This window comes from Strigops habroptila, chromosome 6, assembly GCF_004027225.2.
Source record: "Strigops habroptila isolate Jane chromosome 6, bStrHab1.2.pri, whole genome shotgun sequence".
In the NCBI taxonomy this organism is placed as follows: domain Eukaryota; kingdom Metazoa; phylum Chordata; class Aves; order Psittaciformes; family Psittacidae; genus Strigops; species Strigops habroptila.
The window spans coordinates 69,396,386-69,418,536 of NC_044282.2; positions in this window are offsets into that span (position 1 = coordinate 69,396,386).

Here is a 22,151-nt window from a genome sequence, read left to right on the forward strand (position 1 = left end):
GATAACTCATGGGGCTTAAAAATGAAAAGAAGGAACTGGGATTGCAAAGATGATCACTGTAAAACCCAACTTCAACATATCTTGGTGCTGCAGTTCCAATTTAAGAGCCCTCTACTGTACCTTCCAAGATCCTCCCCCTTCAAGCAGCCCTGGGCTAGATTTAGATACTCTCAGTTTTCAGCATCTCTTTCTGTGATGTTTGTGGCAGATTTTTGTTCTGTACCAAGGAGCACTGAGTCCTTTTCAAAATCCAACCCTCAAAACTGGTTTCTCATTCCCAGCTGCTACAAGATCTGATATAAAAGCTGAGAGGGAACTTTCCACAGCCCATGGCAAGCACTGGGTCACTCTCTGAGTTCATCCACACCCATTACTCCTCTTGCAGAGAAGGTCAGTTGCGAGGAGGAAGAGGGGAAGATGGTCTTACCAAAAGGGCATCCCACCAATGTATTTGTGGTCCACAACAGAGCTGTGAACAGAACAGTGTCTCTCCACATTACCTCACATTCGCCAGTCCACAGTAAATTCTTTCCTTTGTCCTGCTTCTACTTTTTTATCTCCCTGCTAGTTGCTCACCTTCCTTTTCCACCCTTTTACTGGGAAGCCATTCCCAGCCATGGTCCTATGCTTGGCCAGCTCAGCAGCCAGGAAGAAGTTCCTCTTGCCAGTGCCTGCTGGAAGATGCTGCCACGAGTGGTTTCAAGCCCCCCCTCTTCCCATCTCTCCCACCCCTACACACCACTTTCTCTTTTTATTTGTGAGAGGCTGGAATATCACAGGATAAAGAGACTGCAGCTGTGTTGGGCAGAAAAAACAGTCACGCCTCAGCAATTTACGGACAATTTCCCATTAATAAGAGATAATGGAGTGCAGTTCAATGGATCTGCAATTGTACACTCGTTCTTTGAGAATATGGAGGGGAATCTGACAGCAGTTTGTTCCCCTCAGAAATGGCGTTACCATGATTTTGTATTTCCCATTATACACAGGGAGAGTTGGACAGTTTGAAATGGTTTAACAGCCTATTAAGGAAAGCGCAGGTGTGTCAAGCTACTGAAATGACCTCAAACACTGCTACTGCAAGGGAAACATCTGATTCAAATGACCCATGGGCTCACACCTCCCACCTGCATAACTCAGGAGGTCAGCAAAGGTCTGTTGGATTTGTGGTTGTGGGACCCAATTCAATTCTCCTTGCACAGGAGACTAGGGCTAATCCATGACAAGGGATGCTCAAGGAGACACTCAAGGAGATGTGTTTAGCTGCAGAGCATGTGTTGGCATGCATGTTTCATGGCAAGTTAGCTTGCTTGACTTCCATACATCCCACATCCATACATAACGGGAAGGCGAGCCTGACACAGGCTCTCGCTGCCCTGTCACCATGATGGTCTGAAGTTATACTGCCACTTTATACTCTAAACCAGCACAGGAACAAGAAGACTCAATTACTGCAGGGAAAGAGAGTTCTTTGGGGTGAGAAACATGGGTATGCAGCATCACAAAATAATCAGTTTATACTGCCAGATAAATCTGCTCACCTGTATAAAAGGTTATTCCCCCTCAGAGTTTCTCTAGACTTGCATACAGAGCCCTGGAGAGTCACACTGATTAATGGTGCAGACTGTTCCTCTCAATTTCAATTTGTTGTCCTCCAGTATAATTGACTCCCTCTTAATACCTTATGAGCAAGGGCAGGCAGAAGTCCATGTTCTCCATTACTCATATTTCTACCCACACCCTCTGATACACCTCCTGCTTAAAATTGACTTTTTCATCCCTAAGGCTAAAGACAAGCAGAAAATTTCCATTTAAAATTCACATCTCCAGATTCTCTCTCATTCTGTAGTACTCTACTATTTTAGAGATAATACAGCTTGAGTTCCCAATGAAGATGTATTATCAGTTGTTTTACACGGGTGTGATTATACCTTCTGTTTTCTTCTAGTCTCTCGCTGTACTAACATTTTGTTTGCTGCAGCTACATGACTGCTAAAGCATTTCAAGCATCACTCCAAAGTGATAGCACTTAAGTGCAACACCCTTTTTTCCCTACATACTGATAAAGCACTTGCTTATGAAGACAAGAGTCCAACACAGGGGACATTACTATCCAAAAGAAATGAGTCCCTGTTTTCCCCGCACCCTGGACTAGTTGAATTGAAGATACCAGCTTACCCATTACATTTTTAATGAACTGTAAGAAATGAGTTTCAAGTCACAAGCTTCTATAACAAACCTAAATTTTGCCAAAGTTTGCAAGCCAAAGTTTTTGCCAAATTCTTTAGAGTCAATTACTATTTTCTAGCTTAAAATATTAATTAAAAAAAAAGAAAAGAAACCATGGGTACACCAGTACTGAGGATCTACACTAGCACCCAACAGGACTTCCTTGCGAAATAAACCAGAAACCACCAAAGCAGCACCTTTTCAGATGCAGGTATAAGTGGAGATGCATGAATTCAGCACACGTTCATGCGAACCTTTAATCTGAAATCTCTCCTCAAAGCTCAGGACAGATTCTCTTCACAACCTCCCAACATGATCTAAGTTCAGCACAGCCTGAAATCAGTCACATTTGACGTGGTTTCCAGTTTTAGTGTAGGTCTTTCACAGTTACAGGCTCTTCCGAAGGACACAGATTATGGGCTATACCACAAACACCTACATGCATCTCCTGTGACATCTTATCCTTAAAAATTAAAACACAGCATTTTCTAGACAGAAACATTACTTTCCACTGTGAAAGTTAATGACCATAAATACAACCATTTTCTCCAAACTGGCAAGCTCTCTTCCTTCTTAGTCTTACTTCCTGAGATCAAGGCAGACACTGTCCAGCCACTCAGTGGGAGACAGATAGAGCCTTCCAAAGTTTGCATTTTCTAAAAGGACAAGGGACAACAGTATTATCTTTCATGGTTTATACAGAGGAGTTTGGTGATCTACCCTAGGGTTGTTCCATCACTTTGGAGAACTAACCCCTGTACCAGCCTTTCTCACAGCCAGCCATCTACCAGCCCATCTTTTCCCCATGCAGAAGGGGTATTTAAGAGTAGACCAGGACACTAGGGCTTCCTGGTAATGCAGATTCAAGCCCTGCTTCTTTCAGATCTAAAAATACCTAGCATGCACCAAAGCACAAAACTAAGCCCAGAAAGGCTGAAGTCCACTGAGTCCACTGGGGGAAAAGATGTGTTTTGCATTCCATAACACAACAAAGGACACCTCATTTACCTTTAAAATAGACAGGATTTCAGGAGGCACCTTTTTAGATTTTTTAACAGCTTGACTGAAAACCAGCTCTCTTAATGAAAACCAATAGCAAATTACTCAGTTATTATTAATCTTCTGCACAGATGCAATTATTTTCCAACTGAGACCTTTATTTAAGAAAATAGTCATATAGATTATTTTGGAAAGATGACAAGTCTCCTTCTTGGCCTCCCTTTCTCTTGCTGGGTTTTAATGTTCATAAACATGACATTAAAAACTGAAAGAATCACTTTATAAAATGATTACTCCATCAGCAAAACCTGACAGTGCAGAATTCAATGGCACCACAGAGATCATCCTGGTAAGAAGAGATGATTTTTCCTCTTCACTAACATTAAAACATCTCTTGCTTTTAACAGGACTGCAGCTCAGATTTATGTTTTGGAACCCGAATCATAACTGAACATGTGTAAATATAATGATTTTTAATGCACTGCAGCAGATAGTGAAGGAATAAAAACGCCACAGTGCCTTGACAGGGCTGTTCAACCCAAGGGGGGGAGGGAAGAAGGGTTTAGAAGATCTTGCCACGTTGAGATGAAAAAAAGTAGACACCTTCCTATTATCATGCTGTGCTTGTCTCTGGGAGCTTTTGTTCCATTAAAAACTTGTTAATTGCTGCCTTAGTAACAAAGGAACAACACGCTGTGGTGGGACTATTAGGAGTCTACACGGCTTGTTCACCCTTAGAAAGGCAGAGGGGATTAATTGGCTGTGTATTCTTAGAAGATGCAATAAAGCAGGTTAATCAATTGGTGTCAGCATCTAATAATGGAGGTTCTTTACAAAATGGAAGAGAAAAACCCAAAATCTGGTTCATCAAAAGCTATAGCATCCAGGGCTGCAAAAAAGAAACTGAATGTAGAGTTTATGAAGAAGGTGTGCACAGCCAAAAAGAAATACTAAGAATTTTAGAAGGCCATCATCACTTTGTCTACCTGGTGAGGCAGTGCCTTCAGAAAGGAGGTCTGCAGACTCACATGCAAACCATAAAATGATAACTCAGTTTACTCAGAACACCAACTGCTCTGCTATATCAGCTTGCTAATAGACAATTCCCTTACTACACCAACACAAGGACTGAAATACTTTTTCAGTCCTCCTTGGCAAAACGGAAGCTTCCTGTAGATTTCCTTTACCTAATGCAATATATTCCTGCTATTTCTCCAGAACTGCTACTTGTTTTTCCCTTTGATTTCCTTAAGCGGCACCATACAACACACTTAAAAAAGCTATAGACCTGAGTATTAGTCTTATGGCATGTTTTCATGGAAAGAAATCAAATGGGTGCTTAGTATGGCCAGTATTTGCATGAGGTCTGAGGTCTTCGGAGCTTTCCCCATAGGTGTTCAACTCAGATACCTGTTACCAACTCCAAATGGTATATACCAAGACTGGTTTCCTGAAGCTCAATTTCAGTAGACCTCCATTTCCAAGTGGGCAGTTAAACAAGTCTGCAGGCACAGGGAAGCTGCCAGTCTGTTGGTGGCACTGCCAGGCTAGGAGAATTTAGCCCTTATTCAACTGCCTATATTGGAGTAGAATGTTTTCGGGGAAAACAGATTGGACCATAAAGGAAGAAATAAAAACTCATGTGTGCTGTACATAATTCTCAGATCTACTAAACCAGCTTATTAAAACAGCTGACCTAAAAACCCCCAATAAATCCAGCCATTTCACTCGCTGCATAAGATTGTGGTCCACAGTGGACAACACTGTTTTTGTCTTGCAAACACCAAGTAGTCACCTTCTCTTCTTTACTAATATATTACCTCAGAATATCCACACAGCAAAACAGTCCCCAGAATTAGAGTGAGACAATCAGAATCATTTGTTTCATTGTTTTTTAAAAAACCATTTTATGTTTCAGAAGAAACCAATAGCCTTTTCAACAAGAGACCGCAAGACAACAGATCTCATGGCCTTTTCCCCACCCTCACAGTAAGCATCCTCAAACAGAGAGCTGTCAGATGGACTCAAATTTAATCCTCATCTTAAACAAATACCCTTTGATTATTGACAAGTGGAATCTTTTCTTGTTTGTGTATACTCACCAACGTTTGGCATGAGGCAGAGAAGCAGAAAGGGATAAAGATGACCACAAGGACCATTCTTTTCCCATAACACAGACCCTTTGTGCAAAGTAAATGCCAACTGTAACAACAGTTGTGATCGCAGCTTGCCTGCAAACCCTCTTCTTCCCTCCTAGACCCCTTGGGGCTCAAAAGCAAGCTGCAATATAGGTAGCTTTAGTTGTGTTTATCCTAAAAGAGACTCCAGCAGGACCAAAGGTGCTTTCCTATTATAAGGAGTCCAAACCGCTCTTTGGAAGCAAAGGGCAGTTTGGCAGGCTACAGATTTACCCTTGTGGACCTCAGGCCTGGCACCTCCCATGCATTACTAAATGGAAGGAACATTTTCCGTTGTGTCTTCATATGAATTGAAATCAGTAATGAAGTTGGGAGCATCGCAGGGTTTTAGCGGTATAATGGATTAGACCAGGCTTAGATAACTGAATAAATGAACTGGCTTAATTAGCTCTCCTGAAACAAATTATTATACAGTGCTCATTTCCAACTCTTGTATGAACCCCAAAGAGTTCTAGAAATGCATTAATTCCTTGAATAATAAATCTTAGAGTTTTGCATACCTACTGCAATTATGATGGATAATGAGATTTTAATTAATCAGGCCCAGATTTTTTAATGCTGTTGAAGAAAGGAGATACATTCGGGACCTATTTATTTGGTAAATCTCGAAGGGAAAAAAATAGCAGAAGGCAACAAGAATAACAACAAAAAAATTTTATGTTAAACTAACCTACATCTAACAGGCTCTTTAACAACATCCATCCTGCAAACATCCCTATATTAAATATGAACTCTGTAAACTGTCAAATCCTGGTCAAAGTATTAACTTCAGTACCTCTCTAAAGGCAAAATACAGTTATTAAACATTATGCCACCTGGAATACACTCTTGGTTTTACACAAATAAGATCTTTTCTGGTTTAATATGAATGTTCTATGTACAAAGATTATTTTCTTGCTCATATATTCTATGCTTCCAGGTACTTACAAGTGAGAGGCACTTATTATTAACACGGCAAAGCAGCCATTAAACCTGTCTCTCATTTTTTTCACACCCTTCTTAGGAGTTAGCTAAAGATCTCTCTTATGCAAAGGCAGTGCATTACAGTTGTCATTAATTATAAATCAGTTTCTAATATGACTGAGAGCGCAAAGATTGTAGGGGGTCTCCTTAACATGAGATTAACATTTTCTTGAAGTGTAATTATTTTGCAGGAGAGTCTGGGGCTGGGTTTCTGACACTGTATTGCATCTCTGAACTTACTACATCCACAGGAGAGATTTTGTTCGTCACAAGGAGTGTCAATGCTCACCACTACCCTTGGATGGAAAAACCTGAAGGAGAGGGGACTTGAAATTCTAATTCCAGGTTCCCTTTCTTCTTAGCTTCTTTTTGATAAAAGGAAATATGTCACTGGAGATGGCAGGGAAAGCCAAGAGAAAGACACCTTGGAAATGCAAGGTCAACTCTTGCATGTGTTTGGAATGGGCGTAAAAAAGGTAGTGCTTCCAGTTTAAACAAAATATTGAATTTCACGTCTTAATGTGAAACTTCGAGGTTTCAATTTTCCCCCCCTTACATCAGTGAACCTCTCTGGATTTGACATGGTAAATGGGTTTGGGTTTCTGCTCTCTTCCTCCCCCTTAAAAGAACTCTAAACCATTTCCTCCGAAAAGCCACTTCCCTTGGAAAAATAAGGTCAAAAGAACTTTTTTATTAAACCTAGCAATTGGCAATAGCATATTCAGGCTTGTTTCTCCTCTCTTTGAATTGTTAACCATTGCACCAGAAAAACACAAAACCAACCCTTACTGAGGCACAGAGAAGGGAAGGGGGGAGCAGACCCCTCCACAGCTACGGCACAGCTGCAGGAGACTAACCTCAAAGCCTGAATTTACAGCAGCAGTTAGCTGCAGAAGTCCTTCTGGCTTGAGGAATAAGGAAACCAGGCGCTTCCAGCCTAGGGGAGATTTTCTTTCCAATATGTATCTTGGGGATCTTGCATAACTTTAGAAATCTGGGCCCTGTGAGTGCCTTATAGAAAACAACCAGATGTGTTCTCCTTGGCATTTCTTTGAGGAGAGCTTAGGTTAAGGAACACATTTTCTTCTGTTCTTCATTTCCACAGAACTGCTCACAAACGAGTGCCAGCTCCCTGGTTTGAAAAGCAACCACCAAGCCCTGAGTTGCTGTCAGGTTTCCCAGGCTGATCTTCTGTATTGCTTCTCTTTGGCAGCTATTGCACCCCATGCCAGAAAACCCATTTCAACAGAGGACCAAAACAACAGGGATAGAGACGGTGCTAAATGTCGTCTGACCCAGAAGAACTGAGGACACGGTGGTCAAATATTGTTAGTAAATTCTGTTCTGTATTTGCAGAAATAGCAATCATCTTAATAAAAAAAGGGACCTGTCCCAAGACAATGTGCGTTTTTGCTCAGATCTCTACAGGAAGAAACTTGCCATTTATTATTAGCATCAGTACTGCTGCAGCCCACCTTGTTAATTCTAGGATTCATTTATAAGCCGCTTTGATATGCTGCGCTCGGCTCTTTGAGTACTGAAATGCTTTTTTGTGCAGTTCCCCCCCAAGTTTGGTTGCCCTCCCCACCACCAATCTAAATTTGCTTTTATGTGCTAGGAAAACAACAAAAAAAAAGTGTGAATTTGCCACTTCTGAACATCTTGTCCTCTTAATTTGTACAGTGCTGGTTTGTTCAGCACAGAAACAGTACTAGGAACAGAATAAATTTAGCTGCAAGCAGGGTGGGGGACGGCAGAGCCAGAGAGGGTAAAGCAGAGGGGGGCTCTGCAATGGTGCCGCTGTTCTCCCATTGCTCTGTGAGCAGGTTTCATCATGGCCCTGCCCTCCTTCTGCAGCCTTGTCTTTGCCAGCTGCAGACATTCAGGTTGGAAATGCCAAATCCAGCCTCTGTCATCAGTTTCTCTTCCTCTCTTCTTCCCACTTTCCTCATAGATTTGCCTTTCTTCAAATTAGCTTTTTCACGTGTGTTTTTGTTCCTCTCCATTCCCTTCCTCTTCCCAGCTCCCAATTCCCTGGATGCCATACACCCTCTCAGTGTCTCTCATCTTCCTTTGGCACCCTGTACCCTCCTCCCAGCCCACCCTCTTTCCTCCCCTGCCGTGCTCCTCCTTGGGCACAGCTCCTTCACTCATCCACTTTCTGTTGCTTTCCCCCAGACCCGTCCATTTCCATTTATCGGCTCTATCCTAGTTGCCTCCTCAGAGAACCCCACTTCTCCCTCACTATGCATTGCTCATGCTCTATACAAGGAGAAAGCCAACAAAGTCACCGAGCCTTAAGACCAGTGCTATTGAGAATATATAATGAATATATATGCCAGAGCCACCCAGGAAAACGGCTGAGATGAAATGGAAAATTAACTGAAAGCAGAAAGCAAATATCTTTCTGCATCCGGGACTAAAGACAACCTGGGGGAGCCTTGGCAAGCTGCTCTGTGCAGCATACAGGCAGCTTGGAGAAAATCAGTAATGGCAAATCCACAAGTTAACCCAGGCAACTTTATGAACCTCTTGCCCGTTCAATTTGAACCATCATTTTGGTTGGAATAAATAGCAAGTTTTCCTCTTTTGAAATGAAAAGGGCAACTGGAAATCAGTTTTTGTTATTTCATAATATCAAGCCTTAACATTTTATTTGTCAACATAATGAGCTCATGGCCTTCAAAAAGGAGAGAGGGAATGGCCAGCTTCATCTTTACTGCATTTATGTAACAACTTCCTTGGCTGAGATGAAGACAGAAATGGACAGATTGATTATTAGCCCAAGAGAGTCATGTCTCCTTACGTTTATGGAATAGAAACAGGCATGTAAACCATGATAAGTGGTTATCATCTTCAGCCAGCTACAAAGCAAAAGCAGGTCAGAGTCTGCACTGATGAAAGGCATCTTGCACTATTTGGTGATCAGCACCATAATCTGGGGTGTTTAATCTTTTTTCTTGGAGAGCCTGCCTGTTCTTTGGGGTCTGTGGAAGGGTGAGGATTGTCACACTGATATCAGCAAATAAACATGTTAATTTAACACCAGCAATTCCAGAGCACAGCCCTTCGCCCCAACAACATGAGTAAATGTCTGCCTACCACCATCTGCTAATGAGACCTTAAATCACCCTCCAGTGCTCTCATGAGGTGCAATTCGCTGAGGTGTTCAGGTTTTGCAATCAGCCAGAATGGCCCTAGGATTGCAGTAATTCATGCCTCCTCCAGAAAGCCCCCAGATTGCACCAGGAAGCCTCAGCACCAGCATGGGATGGGTGGTAGAGCTGTGGTGCCAGCACAGCCTGATAGCTGGGGCTATATCCCTAAACTTTACAGGAGAGCTGAGGACAGTCAAAGGAAAACGGCATGCAAACGAAGGGAAAATTACTTCTGATATGGTTGATGGCTGTTCAGAACAACTCCAAGCCAGAAACCCTGTATTTCATTAGCACAATGATGGCCTAATGAATCAATGCAATTGCCAGGCATAATACTATTAAAAATATTCCCGAATCTGTCCAAAAAAATAAAAATATACATTTTCTCAATATATGTCCACAGAAAGCATAAAGTATATGTCCCTCATTGTTGTGAGACAACAAATGCATTTGTGTCACCAGCCTTCTCTCATGGCAGGGAATGGTACTGGGCTTGGAACAAATGCTTTTTCTTCTGCTTTCACCATCTCCAGCTATATATGTGTGAATATCATAGTTCCCAGCTATAATTTCACCACAAGCATTCCTTGATGCAGCCCTTTCTGCAAGAGCTGGAAGAGTCCCTTCCTGAAACAAGTCCAGCATGGGGGCAATAACGTTCTATTGCCAAGCACCATGAATACATTCTATTCAGATACCAGCAAAATAATGTCTATCCAGAGATTTCTGTTACTGCTTAGAGACAACTTGTGCATAACTGTTCACACAGGGGCCACTTTGCTTGTAAAGCACTCTCTTGGTCAACCTCTCTTTCTCCCTGCAATAGATGCATCAATGTCTCCTGGCCCCACCAACCTCATGCTGATGGGTAAGAAAGTGAACCTACCAGCTAAAAGCATTTGCTCATCTGCCACATGGGATCTGCTCCAGAAATTACTATCCCAAATCACAGTCCCTGACAAGCCATGTCCCCTCACACCCCTCCTGAGGAAGGCAGCTTCTCAGCCACAGGGAAACAGTTAATGACACACTGCTGCATGGTGGAACATGTCTGATACTGAGTAAGCCCAGGTATGGGACTTCTGGTCTATAGCAGATTGATGTCATGATATCATTTTTTAATTTTATCTGTATAGAGAAATAAACATATGCACAGACCATGTTTATTTCACTCTATCAAATATCATTTTAACAAACATGACACAATTTTTACTGTGTAACAGAATGTCTCTGTTAAATATTATAAGTTTCAGTGCTTCGTAATTGTATTTCAATAGGCACAAGAAATATTTCGCTGCACAGTGAATGCTTTTCATTAAATAGTATAAATTTGCACTTTGTTAGAAATGAATGTTCATTTTATATTGTAATTTTTTTTACTGCAGAATGTTGCCATTTTAGTATTCGCTGTAATCACTCCACTGTGTTGCAAGCAAATGTCATTTATACGATATGTAAAAATTCAGAGGATTCAAGGGATCTCAGGCTGAAGTATAAATACATGCAAGCCACGTAACACAAATAAACTTACTCCAGATGGTTGCTTAGAGCAGATAAAATCAAATCTTGCCATCCTAAGAAATTAAATTCCCAGTACAAATATAGGCAATTGAGTACAGTTTCTGCTGACCAAAATGGCCAGAAAATTATCACTAATCCAAACATAATAAATGTAACAAAGTATTTGACATTAATAAGAGACCAAATGTTATGTTTTCTAGGTGGTTTAACTGCTTTTCAGCCTGAATGTTTGAGAAACCCCAGCAATTCCCCCACCTATCTGCTGCAGAAAATACCTTTTGTGTAAATATCTAGAAACAGAAAACTATTGATACAATAAAACTATTCTAAAAGCAACAATGCTTTATTTGCTCCTCTAGCATTACAGCTGTCCGGAGTACTTACACTACAGCCCAAGAGCATTAACAAACAGCCAAGCTATTTCTTCTATGTTGATAGCCACCTTATTGCTTTCAGCAGCTAGCAAATTAAACCTTCAAAATAATTCTCATGTGCACTGACTGTAAAGTGAATTTAAATTAAAGTAATATATTACAAGAAAAGCGAGTTCCTAGCCAGAGTTCTCAGCAGCCTCCTTCTTCTTCCAAACCCATCCTCAATGTGCACAAATATAGTTACACAGTTCACACCTGCCAACATACATCTGCACATACCATATGGTGCAGGACACACCTTATCCCAGCACTCACCCGCATATGTATTTGCAAACACCTCCTGCCACTGGGAGACAGATGAGTCCAGCCAAGTGCTACTAAAACCAAACAAGAGATGCCTCGCTGCCCATTTCTCCTGTCAGGCACCCATACGTCTTCCCTAAAGGCGGTTCTGAGCACAGAGCAAGCTTTAAGAACAGCAGTATTCACCCCAGTATTCATCACGTTAAGCAGATGAAGGCTTGCAACTGCCCCTTTACAGATGAATATGAAGCCAAAGAACTGAAGTTACTTGCTCAACATCACAGAACAAACCTACTCTGGGACAAAGACTCGAAGAGAAAGCTTGTATAACCCTGCTGGTCCCCTTCTCCTTGTATATAGTTCCCAAGTTTAACTTTTGGACCTGGCAGCAGCCTGCAAGGCTGTCTCGTACTTTTCACTTGCTGGCTGCAGCGCAGAGCTAAAAATTACACTGAGAAGGTTGTAATTGTTCTGTTTTCCTGACATGGCATAAAAAGATTGGAGGTGAACTGATAGATCTGAAGTGCTCTAAAACAGGCTATGGTCTCAAATACAGCTGCTTTGCTCTCAGGCTGATGGAGAGGTCCAAGCCTCAGAATATCTGAACATCATGATATGAGTGAGCTGAATTACGTTCCTGAGAGGTAGCTATTCTTGGTAGTAATTCTTTTGAAAGTCATCTTAGATGAGAATTAGGGAACCCCCTTATTACCAAATTATTCATTAAATAATAAATTAACAGCAAATTGTTTGAAAACCTGTTCCTTTTGTTTCCGTGCACATGTAGCTCAGTTCTAGCTTCTCCAGTACCTCTTGCTTGAAGATTTTTAGTTACACTCAAGAACAATCCTCAAAATCTGTGCTTTTATTCTAAGTCAAACTCAGGTTAACGCTAACTACCTGCAAGTAATCCCCTGCAAGTGTCTCAAGATCATCATAGCAGAAATTGTTCTTTAGGTCAGGCACTAGGCACAGTCAGGTGGGGAAACGGATGGAAGCAGATTTAACTAGGTAGAAAACACTGTGAAACCCAACAAGTATTCAGTACAAACGTATAGCACATAGTAGGAGAGAAAGCCAGCAGCAAAATGAAAGCTGCCTTTCTCCTGAGAGGGGTATTGCTCTTCTATAGGACCACAAAAACACCAAGAGACATTTTCTTGTGTGGCTGCCCAGCCCCTTGCGGAGCAGGGCTAACACCAGTAGGCTGCTTTATGCAGTGGAGATGCCATGAGGCTCTCCAAAGCAGCCCCAGAGCCTAGGGATACAAAACATAACCTACAATTCCTGACACCCCACCTGTTAGAAGATGGTGCCTGATCAGTGTCCCAGATGTTTTCAGTTGGGTTTGTGCTAGTTGGGGACACTCAGCTGGGAAAAGCTTGGGGCTCTTCCACCTCAGCTAGGCCAAGAGTTTATGCTTAATGCACTTGCACCAGTTCCGTGTCTGCAGTGAAGGCCAGCTGCTATAACACTCTATTACTGATGCTCACACTTTTCCCATCCTGCAAAAGCATGTCTCACCTCTTCATTTACTTCACAGTTGAGCATAGCTTCAATTATTAGCTCTTTTGGTTTGAGAGGTGCAGGGTTATTAGCAAGCTTTCTTCTGTAACCTCAGACACTTCAGAGGATTGGAATTTAGCCCTGCAAACTTTAACAAAACCAGGCCTGGCTTAATTCATTTTTAATATCCCCTCTATGCCAAATAAGGAATTCCTTCATTGCAGCCAACACAAGTCCTCACGGCTCCCTTTCATACAAAGTTGTATGTCATGACTCTCTTTACCCTTATGCACTAACACATATGAAGCATCAGCTCATTATATTACCCTGTGCAATGTAGCTTTGACTACCCAAATCTGTTCTGTACATTCTTGAGAAAACTCCAGTAATATTCCTTCTGGATTATTCCTCAGCATTTTTAAAGCTGCCCATGGTGCCGTTTGGTACAAAGTTGGATTTACCAGCGTTACATTTCCCGATTCAGCCTTCCAGGTTGGAAGTTTCCAACCACAGCCTCTTGGAAGCCTGTCAGTTATGCATGGGTCCAGCACTGCAGCAGTTTAGGCACCCTTTCATAGAAAGAGACCAATATTGCTGGACAGGAACTGTGTTATCTGCACTGCAGGTCACCGAGTACTCCACGTTTGCTGCTAATTAAATTCACTGTTGGAAGCTCCTTACATCTCCATGTGATACATAATGGCAGAGCTGGATGTTGCCCCTAATTGCTTTTTGTAACAAGGTTATAAAAGTCATGCTGTTATGTCCAGATATGTCAGGGCCATGACTACAGTGCATGATCATAAATGACATTAATACTAGACTGTGTTGTACCAAAAGTTGATATTAATGCGGAAATTTCAATCCTCTCTCAGTATGTTCTTATTGTGATCATTTAAGAGTTGTATTTACACAAGAGGGTTAAAGACCATTAAAATAAAACTCAAAGTTTGGGGCTAGCTATATAATCTAAAAGACATATTAAGTTGGAGACACAAGATAGTCTGTATGAGCAACAGCATTAACTGTCAGGTTATACAATTTCCCTAATAGCATATTACCCTTTGTTTTCTTCAACTCAACACTGAAGTAAACTGGATGAATGAGCACATACCAATGCAGCTTTGCTTGTGATGACTGATTACATTACTTGGCAAGGAGCTAAGTGTCAAGCGATCACTATACACAACACAACCAGATGCCTTTCTCCCACTCAGAAAGAACTGCTGCACAGTTTGACATTTAAGCAAGATGGATAAGAGGGACAGAGCTCAAACTACACGAAACCATCCCAGATATCACCATTTTTGGTCTCAACCATGAATGAACTAGGGAAAAAAAGCAAGTTAACCCAGCCTGAAACAAGCCTCTTGGCACCAGCATTGTTGCTATTTCCATATAAAAACCACATTCCTTGGGAACCTGACTCCTGTGGAAGCCTTCCCTGAGCACAATCTCCTGTGCTCTTGGGCAAAAGATTAAAACTACTTAGCAGATGTCAGAGGCAGAATTCATCCACGCAGGTTTTGCTGTGTGAACTGGAAGTCTGGGTTTGCTTTATGTAGAGATAGGTGCTAGTAGATCATGGAGTGTTTTTCTAAGGAAATTGCCTAAAATTGATCAGGGAAATTGTTCCTTCGAAGTGCTTGTTGCCCATTTCTGAAAATAGAACACCACCTACCAGTTCAGATGGAGATACTTCCATACAGAGGGTAGAAGTGCCATGCCAAAATATCCCCTGCAAACCCAACCCACATGGCACAGGCTTGCCTAAGACCAATAGTAATTAACTGTTAGCTAATTAATCAGTTAATCACATTTAGATATGCATTAGGCCTGGAAAATGTCCACTAGTCCTACATATGTAACACGTTTACATTAACATTTTGGAAAGCTTAACAGCTTCCAAGTTCTTCTGTGTTTGCATACAGCAGACACCTGTATGAAAACAGTCTTAAAGACAGGCAACTACAATTGCTTTACACATAACTTACTTGCTGCTATCTCATTATATTCTTTATTTATTGCTGAGTCAATAATAAAATCCAATTTTGTCAAACATTTTAAACAAAAAATAAATGACAGGGGACAGTCCTTTCCCAAATGGTTTCCTATTTAGGAATGCTCTTCTCCAGGCCAGGATAATACAACATTTTAGCCCTTTCCAACAGCCAGATCTCAACAGAATCAAAATCATCAGCAGCACATCTAACTAAAAAGCACCATCGAACAAAGCTTGCCCTGCTCAGGAGCAGTAGCTCACACAGCATTACATCAAGTTTTTCAGCTTACAGACAGGAGAAAAGATTAGGCTATCCTGTCTCTTCCAGTCCTTTACATTTCCACCAGGAATCCAGGTAGAACTTCAATGGCTTTGGTTTGTCTGAAGCCTATTTTCAAAGATGGCACTCAGTCTCGGTGTGATGATGAGAGTGAGGCCAAGGGGGAAACATTCGCACAACTCGCTGGATGCTTTCGTTTCAAATGCATGGCAGAAACTTGTTAAATGATTTCTCAGATGGCAAAAAGAAAACCTTGGGGGATCAAGGCATTATTTGTTGTTCTGTGCCTGGAACATCTAAGAATTCCCTATAATGGAAGAGGAGACCATGGGGAGCTGCAGATGTTCCCAGCAGCACCTCTCTGTAGCAGCAAAGGCAGTCCCTTCTGGCAGCTCCCAGCATGACAGCTATGTCACAGAGGCCTCAGTAATAGTGAAGTGTTAAGATCCTAGTTGAGCTGCACTGGTGTTCACCAGTAGATGTGAGGTGATGATACCCAGCTGCATACTCATGTTCTCATAAGATAATTGTAAAAACGCTAGGCATTTGACTACACCAGCAGCTTAGCACCATTTCTCAGACCACTACTAGTTTCTTATCATAATAAAAGATAATAACTGCTTGTACTCAGGTGCAATGGAGACTTTCAGTTAGTGACTGTGCTGATAGGAAGGTAGAGCATCTGTTTAAAGAGCCTCTACAAGTCAAAAGGCACCATTTTACTGGATGAATTACATAAGATTTCACACATTCTTACATTTGCTTACCAGTAGTGTAAAAAACAACCCAACAAAAACTGTGAGAAAGATTTCAGCATGTATGTTATGTAAAGAGTCATATGAGAATGACATTTGAGGGCTGCAGAAGGCTCAACAGATCAGCATTAGAGGTTTGTGGGAACATATTTTCTGAGCTGGTTGCTGATTCTTATTTGCAATTCAAGAAGTCTGTGATTGATCAGACCATTGTTTCTTCTCCTCTGACTAAAGTCCTTTCCACCCTCAGGGAAACACCGAGGAACAGTTAGTGAATAACACACTTAAGGTATAAACCTGTGGCATTTGGTGGCTATTTTAACTAATACTGGCATTTCATTTAATGATATTAAAAAAAGAATGATATCGCCTGATTTCCCTCACACCACTCCAATCAGCAGCAATTACAGTTTGGGTCTTGGGTTGAATATTATATTTGCAAATTAGATTTTGGGGGGTGGGGGAAATAAATCTGTTAGTTCATGGTTTGATCAGAAGTTTGAAAGCTAGTCTCATAATGAAAGGGTGAAATCTTGGCTGCAAAGTCAACACGAGCCTCATACAGAATTTCTCACAGCTCTTTTAATAGCATAAATGTTTCAAGCTAGTACATCTGGGTCTCTGAAACAGTGGCAGCAGTATTTCAAATATTCTCAAAGCCAGCTACTTGGATGGGCTTGAATTGGTGACAATAATGGTGAAGATTAGCTTCTCAAGCCAAATAGAAACAAGCCAGGGCCACGCAGGCAGGCTTAGTTCTCTCACAGGAAACACTTGAGTGAAGCAGGATGCCAGGGCTCCAAAGGGGAGAAGCTGGAGAGTATATCAGCACACGTGCTGAGTGGCAGAAAATTAACAGTTTTGATACTGCAGCTACTCCGAAACACGTATCACTGAATACATAAAGGCAAAGAATAGAATAGTAGAAATCAGTGCAAAACTAGAAAGTATCTGGCATGTTTTGGGCACCAAGTAATCAATATTTGTTCCCCAAATTGTAACTGCTGAACTAAAACTTCATTTAGGCCACAGGAGGCATCACAAGGGATGCATCAAGCAGGATTCAACAAAGCAGCACATACCAGACCTTTCCCATCAACAGGATTCTCCAAACAGATCATTTGACGCAGGTCACAAAATGGCAAGATACCAGCTGTTTGCATTTACATCTTTCTACTTACATTTCTAACACAAACTTTTTCTTAAGACAAATCTGACTGAATTTAGATACAATGCTGTCTCTTGTTCCAACCATTTTAATTTGATAAGCAAGCCAGATTGTATGCCAATGCTTCCAACAATTAACTTGCAAGAAATCCTGTGATGAACCTTAGTCTCTTTCACACTGATTTTATTATACTCGCAGATCTTTGCACTTGTTCACATACAATTTGAAAGTAAAACACTGCCAGGCTAGCAGGAAAATCAGTGACCTCAATGTTCTAGAAAATGAAGCAATATATGCCTTAGCCATCCTGCAAGGCTTGCAGAAGCAGGAAGATGCATCATCAAATAACTGGAATTCAATAATTCCCCAGAAGCACCAGTTTCCCTAACCTTAGGGGATTCTGATGCAGCTAGTAAGGGAAGAGTCATCTCTCTAGCAAATAACTACATAAGGAGAAAGTGGGATGCCCAGGAAAAAGAAAACTCTGAAAAAAAGATTAACACACTAGAAGCTATCTATGAAGAGAAGGGGCAGAAGAATTCTTCTCTACCAAGCAGTACCCCAGGCCAGAGGGTTACAGATCCCTCCTGTGCTAATGCTTCCTTTCTGCTTTGAACACAACCACCTTGATTTTTTTACTTATTTTTAAATACTGGCTTTGAATTTGTTGGCTATGGGAATGAAATAAAAGGATATGTTACAAAACATCTCGTGATTAGACATTTGGTCTGACCAGCTGAGCTTCTTTTAAAATTATGTAAGAGAAGCTGGGCAGGCCCTCAAGCACAGGATGCTCATGGCCTGACAAATCATTGTCTTCCTATTTAAAGATGCAGTCTTGCAACCCTGCTGCAGAAATGGTGCTTTGATAATACCTTGTGGAAAATGGGCAAGAGCAACCACTAAATGTCATGTTTTTGCCTCTACTGCACAGCTCTTATTACTTTACATGCATTAAAAATGCACGGCTACTTATAAATCTTTGATTACACTACAGACTAGACCAGTTACATTTTTCAACTCCCTTCTAGGATAAACTCTATAGAATGCATATATGCCATACAGAATATGGGATACTTAGCAAATATGAACACTGGCATTCATTCATTCAGTGGAGAGCAGCAGCTGTTCCCAGGATTGGTATCAAAACCAGGAAGGCAGAATTTGTCCTTTTCAGCAAATCATTATGTTGGAACTCTGAGAGGCAGCCTCAGTGTTACAGGGTGGTGTGTTTGGAGGCTGAGGTGCCCTCTTTCTCTTTTTATTGTTCCTTCTCTCACAGTCCTGCTGTGAGACAGAGCATAACCAGAGACTCTTATGAGCTGGTATGATCATGTTTTTACAGCTCCATGTATGAAAGGGACACACCTGACAGAATAGCCAAGTTTCCTAAAAAAGTGAAACAGTAGCCTATAAACCTACCTGTTAGCTGGAAGGCATCGCTCATAAAAGATGCATAGCAGTTATTCACTACATTCATTGATCCAGCCTCCTAAAACAGCTATTCTTGACACAGCCACCTATGTACTGCCCTATTTACAAGCATTCTCCACCTTACCTGCCCTTCAAAGCCCTAATCTTAATATCTTCTGCTGCAGCCCCACTTCCATGTAGCCATTACAGTCCTCGACAATCAAGCACTATCATCACAACACCTCCTAGCAAGGCCAGTCAGCCTGTATTAAACTTGCTGCAAAGACAAGAGCATCCCTGGGGAGCCTCCTTACTCCCTGGGAAATGAGAAGGGCAAATCATCCCAAGGCCCATGATGCCACAGAGACATCCTACAAACACGGCTTGGTAAGCCAAGAGATGGAGACACTTAGCAAGGGGAATGCTGAGAAGGGGAAAAAGCAAAAATAAGTATCAACATGTAAAGCAAAGATTTTGGAGGTATACATCACACTGCCTGAAAGAGATCCCACTATAATTTTTGCCATGCCACCCATTGCTTTGAGACTTACCACAATAAAGCAGATGTGCTGCCTTCCAGTTTAAAGCTGATTTTGGAAGAAGGAAGTATTTCTCTGCCCATACATTTTCCCAAGAGAGGTAGTTTTACTGGAGTTACAGGTCTGAAATCACAAGGCAAACCCACCTCCCAGTGACTTAAAGAAAGGGGTGGGGAAGAATTCTTGAATCACTCAGGTGGTGGTGAAGGGAGGTTTGGACCCATTACTCTGCAGCAGGTCCTTGTAGAAATGCACCACTCTGCTCTTAACCCTTGCAGCACCAGCACTCCCCCAGGCCCACTTGGTGCCATCTCCTTGCTGGCTGCTTCACCACCCTAACACACACACAGCGTGTTTCATGCTTTGAAATAATCTCCTAGTGCTTAGGTATTGTGCAGATTACAGCTAGCAGGCTCTACTGTTTTTCAGCCTCTTTTAATTTCCAAGGCAGTATCAGGACAGCTGCTCTTTGGAACTGACTGTTCCATGTATCAGGAGATTATGAAGAAAATGTGTTATTTCCATGAGGGCTGACACAGCCATTTTTTCCATGTATACTTACTGATAGTTTTCCCCCTGATGTACTGCATTATATGAGCTCCTTTCTCAGTTTCATTTTTATACAGCCATTTTTTAATATCCTTTCAAAAATGCATGCATTATTTAGCATACTGCAGAGTGAGGATAGGCCAGGTGTGAATCATTTGACATTGCAGGAAAACAAGTTCTCTTTGCTGTATAATTACCAAATCTGCTTCTACAGAGAGCTTTTCTCCACACATAGGCTACAACATTCACTTACCTTATGTCACTTGATAAATATTCAAAGGTCACCACACCAGGATTTCCTCTAAAAGGCAGAGTGCTTAGAAATGGGGCACTAGTCAAGATTAGGGGAAAGAGTCATATGTGAAGTTTGGCTTCTTCAACAGAAGATCAGAATTTCTCAATAGAGCTGAACATTGAGAAAAGGAAAAGCTTTGCTTCCAGTTCCAACATTATCTGAGGAATACCAGTCATCAAAGAGGGAGAAATACACAGTTTTACCAGGAGTGATAATGTGCTTTAAAGTGACAAATACTTCTCTTTTTTTTGGTGGGAGGAGGGACTGGTGAAACATAGCAGATATAGAAACCATTTGAATGGTGGGTGATACTACGCAATGTTACTAAGCAGGCATAGTATTACTCCAGCCGCGCCAAATTCACCTTAGATGTCATTTCTTTTTCACCATGGCACAGAAGCCTTCCCCTTCAAAACCCACTTTTTCATGTTTTCCTTTCATTTGCTCCCCAATTAGCTTTTTCAATAGAGTTAAACTGAAGGCTAACCCCTTTGATTTGAGGGTTGTCTACATGAGGGTACTTGAGAGCAATCAAATCAAACTAATTAAGGGTTTAAATTGAAGGCAGCAGAGTCAGCCTGCATGAGTCCACCTTATGGATACCTGCTCACAGCAGTCTGACCACAATTAAGCAGAGATTTTTTCCACAGTGGACAATGTAGGCTGTGTGTGTAGGACGCATTCAATTTGTCTGGGTGCATTAGCTGTCAAACTTCCATGAAACCTGAAATAGCATGTTTGCTCAGGACATCCTTCCCATGATAACACCACCCCCCCCAACCACTGGTTTGTGCACTCGATGCAGGCACTCACTTCAATTACTTCTATACCTAAATCAAACTGCAATTACTTTAGTTCCCAATGAACATCTACATGGAGCACTGGTTTTCTACAGTCTAAGATTTAATTCAGACAAAGCATCTCTGAGCAGCCAGGCTGTGCTCTCAGGTGTCACTACCTAATGTGATCAGGAGCAGCTGGGTTACAAACTGCTGCTTCTCATTCTCCTAAGCAAGAACACAGGCTGTGAGCACAAGCTGATCTAAAGTTCACTGTCCTCTTGGATTGACAGGGGTAAGAAGGGAAATATGTGTGTGTATGTGTTTTAAAGGAGAGATTTAAGCTGCTGGTCTGTTTTCCTTGACCACAAAAAACCCCCTCACAAACTGTTTCAAATGTCACTCCATTATTTGCACAGGGGAACCTAAATAACATGCACTATCTAAAGCTCTCCTGCACACTTCTGCTTTTGAGACATTCCAGTGCCAGAGATTATAGAATGGTTTGGGTTGGAAGGGACCTTTAAGATCATCTACTTCCAACCACCCTGCCATGGGCAGGGACACCTCCCACTAGACTAGGTTGCTCATATGATGACCATATGAGCATCATGTGAGCTCATGAAGACATATAAAGAGTCTTCCAACCATCACCCCTTTTTCCCTTTACTGGGGAGGCTTCATCCCTGCCCACTGGAGCTGCTCTTTGCAGACACCCCCGTTACAAACAGCCCATCGATTGTGTACTTACCTGGGGAACCTGGCTTTCAGCTAGTGCTGAGCAATGCAGACAACACAAGCAGACTGCTTACAGATCCTGTCCTTCCCAAGGAAGTGTCTTCGCTGCCAGGTTACAAAATCACTCACCAGCTTGTGCCCTAGTTTTGGCCTGGCATACCTGGCTTTCCTGTACAGTAATAGAGCCTGCACACAGCCTTGGCACCTGACTTGCAGGCGTAAGGCAAGAGACTGAAGTTCCTCTAGATAGGAAGGGGGCTGAACCCAAGTCCTCTGCCTCCTTGGAAATGAGACTGAGCACTGGGATATTTTTACTTGGAAAGTACTACCTCCTCCATCATCCTCAGCAAATAATAATCCAGTTATATGTAATAATTTAGTG